The sequence below is a fragment of the Pleurodeles waltl genome, chromosome 6, assembly GCF_031143425.1.
Source record: "Pleurodeles waltl isolate 20211129_DDA chromosome 6, aPleWal1.hap1.20221129, whole genome shotgun sequence".
In the NCBI taxonomy this organism is placed as follows: Eukaryota; Metazoa; Chordata; class Amphibia; order Caudata; family Salamandridae; genus Pleurodeles; species Pleurodeles waltl.
This window is the reverse complement of record NC_090445.1, coordinates 1,089,858,327-1,089,871,294: the sequence shown is the minus strand read 5'-3', so window position 1 is coordinate 1,089,871,294 and position 12,968 is coordinate 1,089,858,327.

The following is a 12,968-nucleotide window of genomic DNA, read 5'->3' as shown; positions in this document are numbered from 1 at the left end:
CATATTTTATCCACATTAGTCATTTTTATTAGTCCTCGCATACATTGATGGCCACTCCCCGTGGTCACATTTCAAGTGCACGTTTAAGCAAAATACATTAATACAATTTCTGTGCGGCATTATTATACATTAGTTCATAAACATTTCATGTTAATATAGATTATATAAACTATGCTCTCTCAGGACCAACTACTATCTAAATACACTGCTCACCTTTCAGGGACTACTTTGATCTTTTATCTGGAGCACTTGAGAGGAGTGCTCATTTTTTCGAGTTCTGCTGTAAACAGGGTTGTAAATCTTATCTGGTCAAATTTGCTGTGCATTTCAAGACTTTCTTCCCCCCTCCATGCTGGTTTACTTGTCTGTTTACATCACAGGTTTAATTATTGTTTTACTTTGTAGCGTCTTTCAACACTTTCATTTTCACCCTCACGGGTTGCTTCCTGCTCGTGGCAGCCTGCTTTCCCTGTACTGTGTCTCATGTTTTGGTCGGCATATGCATCATGGGTTTTGCGCCTTTTAATGATTCGCCTGCTTTCATTTTCACCATCACTTGTTGTTTCCTGCTCGTGGCAACTTGCTCTCCCTGTGCCGTCTTATTTTATTGGTTTATCACAAGTAATTGTCCCTTCTTTGTGTGTCTCATTCTCTCCCATGGCGATTTCACTAATAGTTTCTTTTGGTCGTCCAGCAGGAGGAGGCAGTGCCTTGCGTGGTTGTGGCCATGCAGTGGCCGGGCTTCACACTCCGTTCCTTGGTGCTCAGTACAATGCCCATCAGTTTGTTTACTTTAGGAGCCATGTTTGTGTTTTGTTGGCCTTCCTCTCCCTGATCACTACTGCAGCCATTTGCCATGCTGTCACTTAATCCTGTGCTGTCCTCCTCTGGCCCCCTCACCCCACCACAACACTGCTTGCCTGCCCCCAGCACCAGGTCTCTGCTTGTTTTTTTCTTTTAATTTAATATGAATTACCGCTTCATTCGCACTGCAATCACTTAATCTCCCTGTGCTGTCTCCCTCCACCCCCTCACTCAGCCCACAACACTGCTTGTTTTATGTATGTTCCATCCTGTGCACTCTTTTAGGTTTGCTCCTCGATTCATGTACCGCACAGCACACAATTCTATGCTTAGCTGAATGCATTATTTCTCCTCACTTGATGAAAACCATGACTTCAACAAACGGCTCTAACCCTATCTTTCCTCTCCTTTCCTTTATTTGTTTCCCCGTGAAATGGATTCTAAAAAGAAAGAAACACTTTGGCTGCAAATGTCATCTTTTCCCCCTTTCCTTTATTTGTTCCCTTTTAAAATTGATCCAAAATAGAACAAAACACTTTGGCTGCAAATGTCATCTGTCAGAAAAAAAGGTAAAAAACATGAAAAAAAAAGCAAGACAGAGTGGTCTCAAAAAGGGTAGATAGGTGAGCACCACTTTACAGTGTTAGCCAGTGCAGCACTACATTTGTTTTCTCATCTTTCTTTAAACAACATTGTGTTCCACGGCTGGGAAAGTGCACCCTTCCTGGAGGTACTGCAATACCTGGTTGATGTGTACAGTGGAAAACGTTTAACATTGCTCTTCGTCTTTGATCCACTCTCAATAAATCCAACCAATCGCACAGATTTATCTGCCTCACCACAATGTACGGGCCTCCTTCTGAATATGATGAACGCCCCTCTCCTCACCACACTCATCTCACACCGCCCACCTCTCTACAGTGCTCACTTCTCCTTCTCTGCCGCTGGCAGCTGCCTCCCCCCCCCTTCTTTCTTCCTCTTCCTCTTATGTCCTCTCATTCGGTCTCTGTCTCACTCCTCCTCACTTCCTAAAAACCAAGAGGCAGATATAGGAGCCCCTAGAGCCTCCTTGCTCCACATTAGCTTCATTTTTATTGATGCTAATGTGGCCCAACAAGGCCAAAATCGTGGTGCCAAATTTACAAAGAGGCGCAATGCATGTATTGAACCACTTTGTAACACTTTGTGCTACATTATGCCTGTGCCAGGTAAAATGTATGCAAAGAGAGTGTTCTCCCGTTAGAAGGGGCCAAAAAAATGGAAAAGTTCAGAGCAGGCATTAAAAGGAGGCTCCCACTGGTTTCAATAGGCCTCTGAGTGCTTTGCAAGATTAGTGTCAAAATGTTTTATGCTAATCCTGCAAACTGCGAAACTAGTGTAAATAATTCTGACGCTAGTTCCTTAACTACAGCCATGTGTGCACCATATATTAAATGCGGCGCACACATGGTGGCATTAGGTGGGCTCTAAGGGGCGCAAGAAAAGTGGCGCTGCCCCCATGACTCCTACAAACGCCTCTTACTCTCTCTTTCCTCTCCTTTCCTTTATTTGTTCCTCTGTGAAATGTACCAAAAAACAAAACAACACATTGGCTGCAAAGGTTGTCTTTTTCTGACATTTTTCTATTCCAAAGTGCAGCATTGGGACAGAGAGAATAAAAACTTCAAAATATGAAAAAAAAAAAAAAAAAAACACAAAATAAAGCAGGACAAAGTGGTCGGAAAGTGGCCAGATTGCTTATATTCACAGCCACACACATTTTTGCCACTTTACAGAGTTTCCCTATGAAGCGCCACTTTCGTTTTCTTGTCGTTCTTTGAACAACATTGTTTTCCCAGGGTTGGGAAATGCACTATGCACTATTCCTGGAGGTACTGCAATACCTGGTTGATGCATACAGTGGAAAATGTTTAAGTGGTTTAAGATTGCTCCTCAGCTCGTCTTTGTTCCACTCGCAATGAAATCAACCGATCATATGGATTTATCTGCCTCACCAAGGTGTAGGGGCCCCCTTCTGAATATAATGAACCTCACCCTCTGCCCCTCAGCACACTTATCTCACACCACCCACCTCTGTACAGTGCTCACTTCTGCTCTGCCACTGGCAGCTGCCTCCTTCTCTTTCTCCCTCTTATTCCCTCTCTTTCTGTCTCTGTTTCGCTCGTCCTCGCTTGCTGAAAACCATGACTTCAACAAACAGCTCTTACTCTCTCTTTCCTCTCCTTTCCTTTCCTTTATTTGTTCCCCTGTGAAATGGATCAAAAAAGAAAGAAATGCTTTGGCTGCAAATGTTGTATTTTTTGACATTTTCCTATTCCAAAGTGCATCCTCAGGATGGAGAGAAAAAAATGGTTCGAAATATGGGGAAACTAAACAAAGCAAGACAGAGTGGTCGCAAAGTGGGCATATTGGTTTTATTCACAACCACACACATTAGCACCACCTTACAGAGTTTGCCTTGAAGTGCTACTTTCGTTTTCTCCTCTTTCGTTGAACAACATCGGGGCTTACAAAAGTGACGCACCCCCTGGTGCCAGGGACTTGTAAAACTTGTAAATAACCCCCATTGTTTTCCCCGGTGGGAAAGTGCACCATTCCTGAAGGTCCTGCAATACCTGGTTGATTCGTAGAATGGAAAACGATTAACATGAAACTTCTCAGTTGTTTTGCGTGTTTTAGTTTATAAAATGTGTACCATGGCTCTGTGTTCAGGGATGTGGTCTTTTTAAACCATACTGCTTACGTTTTTGTAATGTTATAAGCAATGACTATTGAAACACGCCCTTCTGGGCCCTATAGTCATGTCCTTAACCTTTCAGGCAAATACACACATTGATTTCTGAATAATAGGTGTAAAAGCATTAAGGTAACCATGTTGTTCCTGCTTAAGTTTCACATGCTTTACTCAGTCTTGCATTCCATATGAGTGTTTTCAATTTCCAGGACGCTGTTTCTTTTTTTTCCAGCCACATATTACTCTTGTCTCCCCTCCCTCATAACCTATTTCCAATTTTCTGGTTCACCAGCATGCAAGGTCATACCAATGGCAATAGCGCTATGCAAATATCATCATTCCACTGCATACAAAAAAAACAAAAGTAAAAAACAGTGTCATTTTCAATGCCAAGAGCTCTAACTTTCACAAATGCAAGACTAATTGCATTGCAAATGCTTGTTCGTTTTTGCAGCACTGCAGAAAATAGAAAGGAGGCAAAGCCTTAAAGAAATTCTTAAGGAATGTCTTTAAAGATGCCTGCTCAAACTACAGACTGAAACACTTGTGATATGTTAACGCAGATCCTCCTCCGTGGTATGTGTTTTTTCCCAAGACTTAAATATGGCAGTAATACTGGTCAGTGTCTTTGTAAAGTCACTTAGGGAGACTCGGGGATATGGGCCCGCAAGCAAGGCAGGTGTTTTATAAGGACATTTTGGTCAGCTGCCTTAAAGTGCCTCCATAATGCCCACAAGAGGTAATGGAATAGAAGCAACTGGTCACAAACATGGTCTTGTGTAGTGGACAGGTAACTCCTAAGTAGCAAAATATTATTTTGCCTCTAGCTCTGCTAATCTATGTACTGAAGCTGGTCTCCCGTTCTAGTTGATGACAGTCACCAAAGGAGAAGTGAAGTGTGACTAATATGCTCATTTCACAAAATAACCCTATTTTGTATGAAGCCGAAGTCCAAGTTCTATAATTATCTGATTTGTAGAACACCCAGACGCTCAGTAGGGACTGCTGACTACAAAAATGTTGATTTAGTTTGACTGAAACATAGACATAAAAGGTTGCTACTTTTGCACATATTAACTGGACAGTCCCATATTATCACAATGAAAGATACCATATTTATACTTTTTTAGCGCCGCATTTGCGTCTCTTTTTGACGCAAAAGCAGCGCAAATTTACAAATTACAAAATACAATTGTATTTTGTAAGTTAGCGCTGCTTTTGCGTCAAAAAACGACGTAAATGTGGTGCTAAAAAAGTATAAATATGGGCCTTAGTATGCATGCAATGCTTTAGATCAGTGTTTACCAAATTTTGGGTCCTGACCCACTGATGAATTGTGTGCTGATTTTTGGTGGGTCACTGAAAGTCCAGGTAACAAAAAGAGTTGCATTTAGACAGGTGTATTTAAAGCGCAACAAATATCAGACTATTTGTTCTGACAAATTGCTGCTTATTTGTATTTTTAACATGGGGATTGGTGTTTACAAGCTCCTGTCACTTTGCAGTCAGAAAAAAGAAAACTAAAGGGATTTATGAAACAATTGTGCAAAGGTAAAGTGAGTGTGAAAGGAAAGGCTATAGGCAGAGTAATATTGAGGATTATGGGGGCCCAGGACCAAACATATTTTGGGGGTCCCTGCTTGGACAACTTTGAATTTATGATCCAATTTCAACTTTTTCATGTCCTCTAAGGCCAGATCATTGACACTGCACAGGCAAACTGGCTCACATTTTAAATGTGTTTCCATCTAATAATCAGGGATAGTGATGTGTGTTTTTAATATTGTATTATAGCAGCAGCTCACTAATATTGCAAATAATATGTGCAACCCACTGCCACTTCTCATAAAGGGAACTTTTTTGTGGATGTTGTATGCTGCTGAAAAACATAAAAACAACTTTTCTCTGCAAAATGTCTGAATTAGAGTCCCACAATAGACATACAGGAAAACTGGCATTTAAAACAGTCTATGTTTAAACTTAATTTAAGGTCATCAGGGCACGTGTGAAGAATAAAGCTGGCTCTATCAGAGGACCCTGAAAGGCTGGTGCCTGGGGCCAGAGCCCTCTTTGTCCATGTCTTAAAAGGTCTCTGGCTATAGGGTGTCATTTTTTCATAACAAACAACAAATTGTAAATCCTGCAAATGAACTGTTGCCTTTTCAGCAGTTAAGAAAGCAAAAATGAAGCACAATTGTTTAGCATTTGAGGTGTGATGGAAACAAAGAATTTAATAGAATCAGAAGAAATTAAGACACCTTACTTGATGATGCACAAATAATAAATATTCACTAAAGCACAATTTCATTATCATTTCTGTGTAAAACAGTTTTAACAGTAAAGCTGTGTTTGTGGGTGGTGGGCATAACCCTGTCCCAGAGTTCCTAAATCTGCCAACACCAAGATGGCAGATTTCTAATTGTAGTGCCCATATCAGGCAGCTCACCTTAGGGGTGGGACTGACATGGGGGGCGGACACACCTCTTGGCATGCTAAATTTCCTGCCTGTCCTGGTGCCAAATGGGCCCTGGGACAGGAGGGTCAGCAGCTCTCCTCTGGGTGAAGCCAAATCTGCATACCAAGGGCAGTGGGCTTCTTTGAAGCTCCCTGACTTGTAATGCAGGTTTGCAGGTCATCCTGTAGGGTGGGTTGTGTAAACATCTCTCCTAGAGCAGGCTTGATTTATAATCGCATCACGAGCAAACGCTTTCACCCATGGGAGTGTGTCAGACTCGTATCTGGTGGAGGCTGGCCGGCTAACACTGGTCAGTCCACACACAGGTGGTTGTTAAGTTTTCAGGGTACACCTCTGAGGTGCCCTCTAGGTGCATGTATTAATAAATCCATCACTGGCATCAGTGAGGGCTTAATAATACGATAATTCCAAACTTCCCTATTTTTATTGAAGCCATCATGTAGCTGGGGTACTCGTCCTGCACATCTACTTAAAAATAACTTCCCTGTTCATTCACTATGTCTAAGAATCAACAAAGACACAGCAGGGGCATATCTGCTCATGCAGTTATGCTCTCACTTGTAATATAATGCATCCTTCCCTAGGGATGCAAGGCCTGCTGCAGGGGTGACAGCATCAGAGGACATGGCACTCAGGCTGTGCGCTTTGTTGTGTTTTCATTTTTAGCTGCATCAAGACACGCAGCCTGCAATGGTAGTCTGCATGTGCTCGGTGAGGGGTCTGTGAGGGTGGCACAACACATGCTACATACCTTGGGGACCCTCTTTGGTATCCATGCCCTAGGTACCAGGTGTGTCATTTACTAGATACTTACAGGGGGGGCTAAGATATTGTCAATTGAGGAACAATTGCACAGTTTTAGGAAAAGAGATCTGGCACTGTGGACCTGGTTAGCAGGGAACCAGTGCACTTTCAGTCAAAATTGCATCGAATACCAGGCAAAAAGTGGGGATGACAATTTAAAAAAGGAGCCCTTTCCTATAATACTCAGTTGCTGTGAAAGTAGTAATCCAAAGCAAACATTTCCACCAAATGGTTTGTATTATTTATTTGTGATGAGACTGACCGTGTCTAGTTCTTTCAGTGTTCCTGTCCTTCTGTTACAGTGTTAGTGCCTACTTGTGCTAAGAAAGTATGTGTACTCCAGTAGTAATGTATTCCCTGTTTCAGTATTGATTTGTTCTGTGACAATGTCTGTGTGATTAATCCCTGTCCCACTATATGAGTCATTGTGAGGGGATGATTGGTTTCAGCACATCCTGAACTTGCTGCCACCCCTTCTCCCTTCCTGTGCATTTCCAAGTCGTTGCTCAAAACCAGGATGCACAGCTAAGATAGCCTTTCCGTTGCAGCTATCTAGAGTTACCTCTACCATTGATAAACTTGGTGCCACCAGATAACACCTCCTACCCTCTCTGTGAGAATTGCATCTTAATATGACATACTGCCATCAAGTCAAATGATAAAGGGAGGGCGGGTTTTCTTCCAGCTTCTGCTCCCTGCTGTCTGGCATGGGAAGCTTCACTCCTAGGATGTAGACATGAGCTGGTGTACAGCCAAAGCCATATTGGAATTGAAGAAACAGGGTGGGACGATAGGAATCGACCAATGCCTTTCTCTCCATAAATCCCCCCACAAACCCCACCATTTTAGAGATGTATAATCCCAGAGAGAACATTCTACTCCTGTGGGCATTGTAGTGCCTGCTGGACACGTTCTAGTGTTTTCATCAGCCACTCTGCTGAAGGCTGGCTTCCACACTCACCCCACTATCCATCACCGGCGTCACCAGTTAGGTGACCCTGCTAATGAAAAGGGCCGGGCGCACGTACCCTGGGCCAGTTATATGACCTACCATGCTGTGTCTGTGTCACCTTTATTAGTAGCATGGGAGCCTAGGGCCCCCAACACTACAATGGTGACAAGGAGGGTAGACCCCACCAACCACCCGATGCCAACCCTGCTGCTCTCCTGACCTGATCTTCCTGAGGACAGGCAGGCAAGACTTATCTCCATGTTACGGGGCTAAATACTGCAGCACATGGAAACAGGGCCCGAGTGAGTCTGCACATGCTGCATGACCTGGTGAACAACCCGCAACCTGCCCCAAGACCTACCCGCACCAGGGGTAAGTCCCTGCGATGCCAACGCTGCTGTCCATTATTGCCCAAACACCGTGGACATGGGAGAGGTCTGCAGGGCATGTTAAGCCTACAGCGATGACCACCAGCAGCGAAGATGAGAATGTCCTGAGGCCGTGCTTGCACTGAGCTTCTCAATGCCGGTGTCTATAGCGCCCGCATGAGAGAGAGGCCTGTGCAAGAGTGAAGACTCTGGGCCCAACTCCAGTCCATGAAGTGGCACCCGATTTCTCGCTGGGCCATCAAGAGGGAGGGGAGAAGCTGCCCGAGCCTTACTTCTCCATCTGTAGCTCACCTACTGTCAGCACTATAAGAGATAGCGAGCATGACACCTTGCCAGAGGCCGCCCCCTGCCCTGAATTAACAGAATAACATGTATGAGGAAGCCACTGTGGCCTGCATCACTAACAAGACTGCCGTGGCTGCGAGGAGTACTGGCGACGGTGCTGCCCTACACTGAAGTAAGTCAGAAGTGCCCAAGGCCGCCCCCTCCCCACAAGCGATAGAACCAGTAATCAGCCCACAAGACTGCTGAATCTCCCCACAGTGCATAGTGCATGTCGCCTGCCTCCCCACTGTGAGGCTGAATGGAAAAAAAAGAAGAAAACTGCACTTACCTGGGGCACAGGAAGAAAAGAGGATTGCCCCAGCAGCAGGCCACCCACACCGCAACCACACCAGAATTCTGAGTGGCATGCGGCGTCAGCAAAGCACTGCTTGGCCTCGAGGGATGAATCCACAGCACCACCTAGTGGCTGCCCTTCTGCACTGCACCCGACCCAGGGAACAACACTACTGAGATGGACAGAAGAGCAACGAGGCCCGCAGTCTCAAAGCTGCCGTGGCCTCCTGCTGTCACCACATCACCCCCTTGCGGGAGCCTGCCTACACCGCACCTAAGCCAGGCAAAGAAATGAAGAGGCCTGCCCTGGGCCAAATCTGAGAGCAAGCAATTTGACCTGCCAACCAGTCACAGCGGAGAGCTGACTGTGCCCACAATGCAGCCCCCTCCATTTGAATCAAACAGAAGACTGATGAGAAAAGTGCAAGAGGTGACAGCTGAGGGTACAGCATGCTCTCTGGTGGATGCCTGCAGTAATCCAAGGAGGGACATAGAGTGGTAGCCCCCCTAGAAGAGACTGGAAACTCTCACAAAGCCCAAAAACTAGTCAAGCAAAAAGAAGCCCCACCACACCAGAGAGACCCAAGGCATGCAGAGCCCATGAAGGTTTCTGCAGAAAAGGAAAAGAGATGTGTGCAACCACTCCACACTGAAAGGAGAGACTGTTGATGCCGAAAGCTGCCCTAGCCAAGCAGCAAAGCCTCTGAAGGCCACATGCGCCACGTGGGGCACAAGGAGAACATGCGTCTGTCGCCACTGCCGCCAACAGGAAGATAGCACCGCATGCACCCAGCAGTAAGTGCCCACCACTGTACGCCTGGAGAACAGGCACGATATGCGCCAACAAGGGCGCCCATGGAGGAAGAGGCAACATCAGAGGTGCACTGAGAGCCACACCGGTGAACCTGACAGTACAGGCAGGAGCCCGAGAGACAGTGAGCCCTCTGTGATTGATGCAACGCCAAGTGAGGAGAGGCCGCGCCAGCCGGCCACACTGTAGCACAAGATGGCCACTGTTGGCTCATCGTGGAGCAGGGCAGGAGAAGTGACCAACCCTGCCAAGCAATTGGAGGCAGTTGCAAACACCACGACTGCGCAGTCTCGAGGCACAAGCGCTGCACCCTTGAGCGAAGAGAAAAAGAGAACCCTGACCCTCTAGTTAGGGAGCGGACCACTAAGAAGATTCCGGAACAGACCAGATCTGCTAGAGGTCTGTGAACAGAGCGGATCAAGTCCTATTGACCGAACTGAGCCTGCGAGAGGCTACAACAAAAGATGATGCACTGTCCGATGCAGCACAAGCCAGCAAAAGGTCCATGTGACACAACATGCGACCTGTGTCGCAAGGCCACATCAAGAAGAGAGGAGAGAAGAACGTGGCATGACTCCACAACATGAATGGTTGAAGAGGAAATAAGTGTGACAGACCTGTCACACTGAAGATCAGGAACACCACAGGTGTGCAAGAGGAAGGGAGAAGAGCGACAGGACTGAGAACTAGTGCCAGCATAGGAGAGGGCATCCATTACCACAAGCCAGCCACCAGGGTGAGCAGACGTCACTGGAGACAGCTCTGTGGGTGGTCCAACTGTAAGCCACCAGCGTGCGCAAACCGCGTCCAGGCCCCATGTTTCTCAGTGCAACCGTCCTGCCACCTGTCATCGGCTGCTTAACACCAATGGCATCCCTGCTGCCAACTGCACACGTCATGCAAGACATGCACGTGGCCGTTAAGTCCCTCAAGTCTTCCCTTCTCCACGGAAGGCACCGTCACCGGTTGATCTACGTAAATAGATGGTAAGTGTGTCATCCTTACCTTGTGCATCACCCACACCAGAGGAGCACAGCACCACCAGAGTGGAGCCAAAGTTAGTAATGTGACCAGAAGTTGGCAAGGCATCCCTGGCACTGTGGGAGGCTGACTACCCAGAACCCTTTGTGAGCCCACGTTAACCGGACACCTGCCAAAGAGAGCATACTCGACCATTTGGATCATCCACCCTTGGGGTTGCACGAAGCTTGGACGTGGCCCTCTTGGGAGTTCTGCAGCGACCGACTTGGCGCAGCCTTCCAATGGCCCGCACAGCCCACACAGTCTTTTGGCAATCCGGGTGCAAGGGCCTCAAGGGAATTCTGGTGAGAGGGGAATCCCGCCAAGAGAGATGTGTCTAGGGCAGCTCCATGACAGGCACCAGGAAGCACTGAGGTCACAGATGGAGACTGGTCACTCAAAGACTGTTGCACAGAGGCCAGTGCACCTGAGTCCTGATGGCCTGAGCACATAAACTCTGTGACAATCACCCTTGTGGCTCCATGCATGACTGGGATGTGGTCCTGTTGGCAGTTCCTCAGCAATGCCTTCGCTTGGCCTGCGATAGGCCCGGCACAGTCCACACGGTCCCGTGGCAGCCCACCAAAGGGCCTCGTGGAGACTCCTGTCCGATGGGGTTCTGATAAGAGAAGGAAGCCTGGCGCTTCTCTGCCAGCAGACGTTAGGATGCACCAAAGCCTTCAAGGACAACACCTTTTCATCCAGGTCATCCTCTGTCTTTGGAGTTTTGCCATCCCTGGAGCCTGAATTTCTTCCCAGAAAACCGTGTGGTGGACTCCCCACTCCTCCTGATGCACCTGCATCAAACTGTGTAAATAGACTCCAACATCGTGAGCCCAGGTGGAACAGGAGCTGCAGTGCCTGAGTGCATTGTGATGACAATGACAGGCAATACAGGTACCCAGACTTCATCTATCCTGCTATTCGTGTCCAGAGCAGTCTGGTTAAACGGTGGAGGGGTACCGTGATGCTCTGTGTATTTTTGTGTTTATGTTTCTCTCCCACAGGTTAGACTTGGTTGTTTGCTTTTCAATAAAGTTTGAGAGGGATGTAGTGTCCTGCCGGACATGTCCTAGTGTTTCCACCAGCCACTCTGCTGATGCCTGGCTTCCACACTCACCCCACACCCATCCATCACAGGTGTCACCAATCAGGTGACCCTGTCAATAAAAAGGGCCAGGTGCAAGTGCCCTGGGCCAGTTTTATGAACCCACTATGCTGTGCCCGTGTCTCCTTCATAAGTAGCATGAGGGCCTAGGGCCACCAACACTACAGGCATGACAGTCACCCCTGTTTCCATGGTTCTCATCTTTCTAGTGTCTGTTTTTTATTTCCCACTCAGCCTATTTACAACCCTGATGCAGTGTCAGTGTCATTCTCTGCATGCCCACCTTTACAGTTTCTCTGTATTCCCAGTGATACGGCTAGTACATTACTTGTCCCCGTATCAATGCATGAGATGTCTCAGTGTCAGTGTAGTCATTTATTTACTGTGAGTCTTCCAATTCCAGCATGTGTTTGCTTGTGTGTCCATGTCTACGTATTCGTTCTACGTGATTCAGCATGGAGAATCCACTATTGCTCATTCCATGCTAGCAAATTTGCATCACCGATTCCCGGCACAATGCACTTTTCATCTTTTGTCAGTGAATAGGGACCTTCTACCCTCTGAGGCTGCCCAGGGCCTGCTGGCTCCATTTTAATATACGCTCTGCTTGTTCCTCTAGAGCTGGATGGTCCAATTTTGTGGCAGCGACCTTAAAGAGACCTGCTCAAGTTCACTTCTAGCTCCCTCGCTTCATCTCCTGCCCTCTGGAATTTCCCATCAGCCCTCCAAGCCCAGGTCCTTTTAATAATTCCCTGCCCATGACTGCTCTGTCAGATGTGCCTTCCGTGTAGTGACGGTAGGGATTAACCTGTTTCTGATTGACTGCGACTCGCCTTCTTCCATATGTCTCCCTGCCTACTTATTGTTATTTTCACAGTCTGACGCACTAGGTGTCAAATGTCCTGCCTCCATGTGTGATCTAGTTGAATGCTTGAGTAACCTTTTGTGCAAAATCCTATTGCATATACTTTTGTGTGTTGGTTTAGATGGCATCTTGAAACTTTGCCCTATTAGGCCTTGCTTACAGTGTATCAAACATTGAACTCGAGCCTCACTTTGAGTGGGAGCCAGTACACTTTCCAGGCTATTTGTGATGCATCTACAGATTCAGTTACAGTCTAGCAGACTGGGCATGAAGACTTTGATGCCTCTTATTGAGCTTCTTTGGGACTCCATTGCAAACAGTGTTGCACAAGTCTAAGCATCCCTTCAGCAAATCTGTCATTATTTCAACCCAGTGATCAGTTCATAG